An 8714-nucleotide genomic window follows, 5' to 3' on the forward strand; every position below is an offset into this window, starting at 1 on the left:
GAGGTGGGTAGAGGGGATGAAGAGGTCTGTAGAGGTGGGTAGAGGGGATGAAAAGGTCTGTACAGGGGGGTAGAGGGGATGAAGAGGTCTGTACAGGGGGGTAGAGGGGATGGCGAGGTCTGTACAGGGGGGTAGAGCTATTCTCATGCTAAAATTGACTGTAAATCCAGATTTTAAAGTTGATATTCTTCCCCGTGGAGCATGCCCCCATAACCTGTGCCCCACCCAAACATTTTAGCACCAGCCGCCACTGTTACTCATCCCTTACAGATAAAGATAAATTCATTCACATAGATTGTAGTATTTATAAAGATAAAGATAAAGTGAATTGATCATCGGGGCATTTAAAATAGTTTAAAGACATTCTTTCACAAGCCGAGAAATAGACGCGCGCATGCGCATTACACACACAGGGAAGGGTGTTGGCCCCATTCCAAAATATAGAGCGCAGAGTTCATTCTCCATTTTCAGTTTCTACTCTTTTCCTTTAACCTCTCCCTGCAATAAAGTTGTGGTCGCTGAATCACGGAAGTTGAAGCATTGTGTTTGTTAGGAGTAAAATAATAGATTGTGACTTTAGATCAGAAAGGGCGTTCTTAAGTAATCGATACGTGAGTCAGTTGCTTGGCTCCATCTGCTGGCCGAAGCACGACAAGACATTTTAAAACACTGGTTCTCTGTGGGATCTATCTGAGGTCGATGAAATAGTCCTTTGCATTCATAGATTGATGTTTGTAAATGACTGTTGAATATTACATTACTTTAATTAATTTAATTAATTACTAATTGGTTAAATTAATTATTCAGATCATTCATTATCTGTTTCACAAAACTTTGATCAATTGTTTTGTGACAATCTAATGATAACCATTCCTTTGTTTGATATTTTGATTATAGCTAATTGACTTCACAGGTTTACATCAATGAAGTATATGATTGTACAATGACTGAGTCTAACTAATCATTCATTCCTTTCAAATAAAAGTCGATTTCTTTACAGGTTGTAATTAATATTAATCTTTTATTTCAGTTAGGTCATTTCCACAGCTTTTGATTAAAGAATAGCAGAACAGTTCCTATCTGAGGATTGAGCAGTAAAAGGTTTTTGTAAATCAGTAAATACTTGGAGCGTGACCTGCCTTTGTGATTTGATAATTGTGTTGACCAGCCTTTGTAGTTTAATAATTAAGTTGACCTGAACTATAATTAGTATTGAATGAGCAATTAAGTGACACATATTCATAAACAATAAGGAAAAAAAAAAACATTTAAGTGAAAAAACACACACATAGATTACATTTAGATTAAAACACACACATAGATTACATTTAAGTCAATAATACACAATACCACTGAAACAATCCGTTGTTCTAGGTTGTAGTGATTCTGTGTGGACAGCTAATACAGTTAAAGTTAGACTAGCATCTGTTTAGCAGATAAGGCAAAAGAAGGTGGGTTGTAAGAAAAGTACACCTTATTCGATTTAAAGTATATTTTCAGTTTATAAAGCATTTAGGAACCCATCAGCTCAAGATGGGGACAGATTCAAGTAAAATGTTAAAGGCTGTTAATAAGGACAGTGGAATATTGGTAACTTTATCACCTATGGCTATAGTGGAAAAAATGAATCCTCTTGTTATGGTAATTAGCCAAATGTCAACGAAATGGAATGTTCGTTGGGCAGACATTGAACAACCGTGGCCAAAAGAGGGCACCTTTGACTTACAAGTAATTGCAACATTGGAAGTGCTTATCAATGTGCACAAGGCACATCAGAAAGGAAAATATAGGTCAGAGAAATGCAAGTTAGAATTAGACATCTTAGAACTCTTTAAGGTAGAGGGGCAGAAATTAGCATTGGCTTGGAATGAGAAAACAGCACAGATGGAACCGAAAGAAAAAGATGAGTTGGCCAGAGCACTGGAAGAGAAATTGAACATTCCATTCTCACACATGTCTCCAGTCTCCAGTCCTCCTCCCTATGCCAAGATACTGGAGGACAATTCCCGGCGGATCTACCCTCAGGTCCCCGTCCTAAGTACGACCGGAGACTTCACTATCCAAGATGAGTATGAGAACGTACTAGAGAGGGGAAGAGCGAAAGTGATCGTGGATTTCGAACCAGAGAACAAGGCAGGTGCCAAACCAAAGAAGAGAGGGAAAGAACCAAAGGGCAAAAAGAAGGGCAAAAAGGAAGACCGTGAGGAGGACAAGGAGAGTTGTAAGACAGATGACAGTGAAGGTGGCAGTGGAGGTGACAGCGAAGATTCAAGTGATGACAGCGATGCACAGGGAGGCTACAATGCTCAGGTCAGAAAAATAATAGCCAGGGCCAAAAAGCAGGGTGGGACAAGACACTACAAGAAGGGAAAAGAGGAAAGTAGTTCTGAAGATGAGAAGAAGCCTCTGAAGGTGGAGAAGAAGAAAGAGAAGTTAGACTAGCATCTGTTTAGCAGATAAGGCAAAAGAAGGTGGGTTGTAAGAAAAGTACACCTTATTCGATTTAAAGTATATTTTCAGTTTATAAAGCATTTAGGAACCCATCAGCTCAAGATGGGGACAGATTCAAGTAAAATGTTAAAGGCTGTTAATAAGGACAGTGGAATATTGGCAACTTTATCACCTATGGCTATAGTGGAAAAAATGAATCCTCTTGTTATGGTAATTAGCCAAATGTCAACGAAATGGAATGTTCGTTGGGCAGACATTGAACAACCGTGGCCAAAAGAGGGCACCTTTGACTTACAAGTAATTGCAACATTGGAAGTGCTTATCAATGTGCACAAGGCACATCAGAAAGGAAAATATAGGTCAGAGAAACGCAAGTTAGAATTAGACATCTTAGAACTCTTTAAGGTAGAGGGGCAGAAATTAGCATTGGCTTGGAATGAGAAAACAGCACAGATGGAACCGAAAGAAAAAGATGAGTTGGCCAGAGCACTGGAAGAGAAATTGAACATTCCATTCTCACACATGTCTCCAGTCTCCAGTCCTCCTCCCTATGCCAAGATACTGGAGGACAATTCCCGGCGGATCTACCCTCAGGTCCCCGTCCTAAGTACGACCGGAGACTTCACTATCCAAGATGAGTATGAGAACGTACTAGAGAGGGGAAGAGCGAAAGTGATCGTGGATTTCGAACCAGAGAACAAGGCAGGTGCCAAACCAAAGAAGAGAGGGAAAGAACCAAAGGGCAAAAAGAAGGGCAAAAAGGAAGACCGTGAGGAGGACAAGGAGAGTTGTAAGACAGATGACAGTGAAGGTGGCAGTGGAGGTGACAGCGAAGATTCAAGTGATGATTAACGTGCTGTGAATGAGGTAGTTGTCAGCTATCCAGCTGAAGTTCCTGATCCTCATGTGCTGTTGACTCAGATTCCATCTACAGCCAAAGTGTTTACAGTAATTGATTTATGCGGGGCTTTCTTATCTGTACCTCTTAGTGTAGAAAGTCAAGGGTTATTTGGGTTTACCTACAAAGGTCAGCATTATCAATATACCAGAATGCCGCAGGGGTACAAACACAGTCCTCATGTTTTTAATCAGGTCTTGAAGGAGGACTTTGACGGGTTAGAGCAGACGATAAGTAGTACTGCCATTCAGTACATGGATGACATACTCCTTTGTGCCCCAGATGAAGAAACATGTCACAGGGATTCCGTTAAACTGTTAAAGGTTTTGGCGGAGAAGGGACACAAGGTGTCTAAAAAGAAGCTACAATATTGTCAGGAAAGGGTAGCTTACTTAGGACAATCTATTACACAGGGACATCGCAGTGTCTCTAATGCACATTTGGAAGCTATTCAGAAGGCTCCAAAACCACGAACAGTTAGGGAAATGATGATGTTTTTGGGCATTACTGGGTATAGTTCAGCATGGGTGGAGGATTACACTAGACTGGTCGCTCCATTGAGGGGGATGATTAAGGAAACAGGTAGTGATAACCTCCAATGTTGCATCACTTGGACAAGGGAAGCTGATTTGGCGTTTGAGACAATTAAACACAAATTGCAAGAAGCGCCAGCTTTAGCGCTTCCAGATTATTCTAAAGAATTTGGATTGTATGTTTCTTCTTCAGCCGAAGGGAAGTATGCCTGCGCTGTTCTTACGCAACCAACAGGCATTGGACCTAGTCCACAGCCCATAGCCTATTATTCTGTCGCATATTCAGAGGTAGAAATGGGTTTTGCGCCATGCTACAGAGCAATGGCCGGGGCATATCTTATGTACGAGAAGGCAACAACCTTAACAATGGGGTACCCAATTACCATTCTCTGCCACCACAGTCTAAGAAATCTCTTGAATCAAGGCAAGTACACTTTGACTATGCCTAGGATTAGGGATTATTACAGGATGTTGGAAAGGGAAGATGTAACATTAGCAAGATGTAACACACTTAACCCAGCAGAGACCTTGCCAACCCCAGAAGATGGGGAGCCACACGATTGTGTGAAGGAAGCCATGAGGTACTCTAAGCTTAGAGCAGACCTACTAGCTTTGCCTTTAACCTCTTTATATCCACGGGCCCTCATGGGGATCCGAAGTGATATAAAGAGTTTACCTCGATCAATTCTCTTCATCGATATCACATTTTTTTCACAACTTTGCATGCTATACGATGCCACCATTTTTTTCCAGAGACGGTAAACACGGCCTAAGTCACATCCAGTTTTCTCCAACTGGAGAATGTGTCATGTCCGGTTTCAACGCCAAATTTCCTCTCAACTCAAAAAAATCAAAAAAAAAAAAAAAAAAAAAAAAAGAAATCTGATACATGAGAAAGGTCAAAGGTCAAAGATGGTGCCAACATATCTCCAAATGGCCTAAACATATAGGTGTCCGCCTAAACATACCTGTACTAAAACAGGTACAAAGTTGCATTTGCTCACATTACTAGCATCAACTTTGGCACAAGTACTAATAAGACCCTGGAGTACTGATTCCTAGATGATTTGGGCTTGGTTATCAGGTTTCCAAGGTGATATTCACTGTAAAAGCTGTTTTTTTTTTAGGCGGAGACTGAATTTGAGATGTTTTATAATGTTCTAGCTCTATTTACTCTGACACAGTAACATAGATTTTGATTCTGACACTTCTACAGCCACCCCACAGGTGTTAGCTTTCATTTGATAACAAGATCATTATGAAGGCCCTTGTGATTGTGGAGATATTCTATATTCACTGTGGGCATGTCATTTCGAGCAGAAAACCAGAAAAATGAGGTGGATAAGAAGGGAAGCTGATGTTGAGTATTGGACTGATGGATCTTGTTACCGGGTAGGAGAACATTTATGTGCTGGGTATGCCATAGTCCGATCCCAAAATTCAGAGTTCATTGTGGAACAAGCCGAGGCTGTTCCTCAGCCTTGTTCAGCTCAGTTGGCTGAGTTGATTGCCCTCACAGAGGCATGCAACTTGGGAACCGAACGGAGAGTAACAGTGTACACAGACTCTGCCTACGCCCATAATGTGTGTCACTTACATGGAGCTGTATGGAAGGGACAGGGTTTTAAGAAAACTGATGGTTCGCCTATACAGCACCACGCCCAGATCATGAAGCTGTTACAAGCCATGATGAAACCAAAGGAATTAGCCATAGTGAGGTCTGACTCATCACATGTCACACAAGGTAACAGGGCTGCAGATGATGCAGCCAAAGCCATTACAGGAGCAGACAAAGCAGGTAAAGTTCTTCTGATCACACATGAAGTACAATTACAGGGCATGGTCACGCTTGAGGATTTATTGATGTTACAGAGTGGGGCAACTACGCTAGACAAAAACCTATGGTTAACAAGGGGGCTATGGATTAGCACATGTGGCTAGGGGGGAGGTAAGACGCAAGATCACCAAGGAATATGGTTTTTGGGCTCCATATTTACTGGAACAAATAGACCATATCCTTGGTCAATGTGTGGTCTGTTTGTAAAACAATATCAGACCTGGAATACCAGTGGGAACTGGGCATATCCCTACCCCAAACGGGCCAATGAAACATTTGGTGATTGACTATGTGGACATGATTCGTCCTGTTGCAGGATACAGGTACATGTTAGTTGTAGTGGACAGGTTCAGCAGATGGGTAGAAGCTTGCCCCACTCGAAGAAAGGATGCTCAGTCTGTAGCAAAGTTCCTATGCAGGGAATTCATACCTAGGTTTGGAATTCCAGATAGGATAGCGTCAGACAATGGAAAGGAATTTGTGGATAAGACGGTAAAGCTTATACTACAAAAGTTAAGGATCAAGCAGAAATTTCGGTGTATTTACTCACCTCAAAGCCAGGGGATGGTAGAGAGGATGAACGGGGTCCTTAAGAACCGTCTTTCTAAGGTCTGTCAGCATACAGGTCTTAATTGGGTGGAAGGACTCCCTCTTGCATTGATGGCCTGTCGTTCCAGTGAGATTCGAGGGCTGCACTTGACTCCCCATGAACTGGCTATGGGGAGAGTAATGACAGCTCCCTGTGCACGAACCAGCGGGAAAGGGCCAAGTTTGGCTCTCCTGGAGAGTGACATGAAAGCCTATGTGCAGTATATGACTAACCGGCAAAAAAGTATCTCTTCTTATGTGATCCATAAACAGGAACGTGAAGAGGAGGTGAACGCACAGGAGAAGAAGAACGCGTTGCAACCGGGTGACAAAGTATACGTGAAGGTATACCGACGAAAGTGGCATGATGCTCGACGGGAAGGACCGTACGAGGTCGTTCGTTGCACTGGGAATGCCATTCAAATCAAGGGGTCCCCCACTTGGTATCATGTTCATCACTGCATCAAGGCACCCAATGAGGAAGATGAGGGAGAACCTCAGCAGGATGGTGAGGAAACCCCTGGGGACGAGGATGTCCACAGCTTGGACATCCGGGCTGATGAGGATGTTGGTGAGTATCTGCGCCATGATTCAGATGATGCCGGGGGCCTCGTCCCAGACCCTGTCCAGCCCAGAGGTGAGCGGGCCGATGGAGATCGTGAAGGACCCAGTGACTGCGACACCCCTCTTGGGGATTCTACCAAGCCTGGTGTTGCCCCTGTCTCCCCTTCCGACCCAGACAATGCTCCAGACGGAGATGTCACCAACCCGGGCGGCTGCCCAGACCAAGGTACCATTGAGAGACACAGACCTGTCAGTGATGATGATGATGAATAGTTTAATGACCACACGACCTAGGTCGGTGGAATTTGTTTTCGGTACAGCTCAAAAAGCAGTGTAAAAAAACATACACACATTTCACATGACTATTACATGGACATGAAACACACATAACCACAAGACAAGACAGAACATATTTACAATTTACAATTTATACAGTGCAGTGAGTCAGGTATTGAGAGTCCTTATGGCAGAGGGGAAAAAACTGTTTTTGAACCGGGATGTTTTGGTGGCCAGGGATCGGTAGTGCCGTCCAGAGGGCAACAGTTGGAACAGGTGGTGAGCAGGGTGGGAGGGGTCAGAGATAATTTTATGTGCTCTATTTATGGTGCGTTTGAGATACAGTGATTCAACTGATGGGAGAGGGGTGCCGATGATCTTGGATGATTTCTTTACTATTTGCTGTAGTTTCCTTTTTGATTTACTGTCCGAGCTGCCGTACCAAACTGTGATGGATGAGGTGAGTATGCTCTCAATGATGGCGGTGTAGAACTGAAGGAGGAGTTTTTGTTTTACTTTGAATTTCTTGAGCTGTCTAAGAAAGAATAGTCGTTGGTGGGCTTTTTTGGTGATGAAGTCTGTGTTGGTGTTCCATTTGAGGGAGTTGCTGATGTGAGTGCCAAGGAATTTGAAGGAGTCCGTTATGGTTATGGGTTCTCCAAGGATGTTGATGGTTTTTTTGGGGGGGGGGCTGTGCCTGAAGTCTACGATGATTTCTTGTGTTTTTGATGAGTTGAGCTGGAGGTTGTTGTTGAGGCACCAAGTGACTGCTTGGGCTATCTGCTCGCGGTAATGGTCTTCATTATTATTAGTTATGAGTCCGATTATGGTAGTGTCATCCGCATATTTCGTAAAGGTGACTGAGCTGTGGAGAGATATCAGGTGTTTGGTGTAGAGGGTGTACACCCCAACCAGGCAGACCCCGTGATAGACCAAGGCCAATTAGAAAAAGGCTCAAGCCACGACGTTTCAGAGACTAGTATACCCCGTTGACTTCTTTGGACAATGTTACATTTCACTCACACACTGTTATGCCTGGACGTCAGAGAAGAATGATCTCATTAGGGAGATCTTTTGCTTGCCCACATTCACGTTGTATTGTTGATGATTGTTTGATCTATACCGCCGAAAGGGACGAGTGGTATTTACTGGATGCGAAATATGTTAAAGTTGAGACTCGCGCGACAGAAACTTATGTGACATTAAGTAACCATGACATGAAGTTGAACCCGTATTGGTGTGCTAGACGTAATATCGGTGCTCGGGTGTTTGGGTCCGATGATTTCAAGACCCTAGTTTGTAGGTCCACTCCTGACTTTCCAAAACCATGGAAAGGAGGGATGGACTGTGAGGGATTTGTTATAGAACATGTTAAAGTATATGTTATGTTACCAAAGGTTGTTAAAAGAGTTGTTGTGATTACGCCTGTGATTACGCCTGTGATTATGCCTGTGGTCGCTACTGAAGAAATTTTGTTATTTGATTCCAATCAACTGGGGACACGGTCTCACCCTAATTCTGCCACTAGTATCATGAAGGATTTTGCTTCAAAAATGAATTATTCTGA

The sequence above is a fragment of the Nansenia antarctica genome (assembly GCF_963989245.1).
Source record: "Nansenia antarctica genome assembly, chromosome: 2".
NCBI lineage: Eukaryota > Metazoa > Chordata > Actinopteri > Argentiniformes > Microstomatidae > Nansenia > Nansenia antarctica.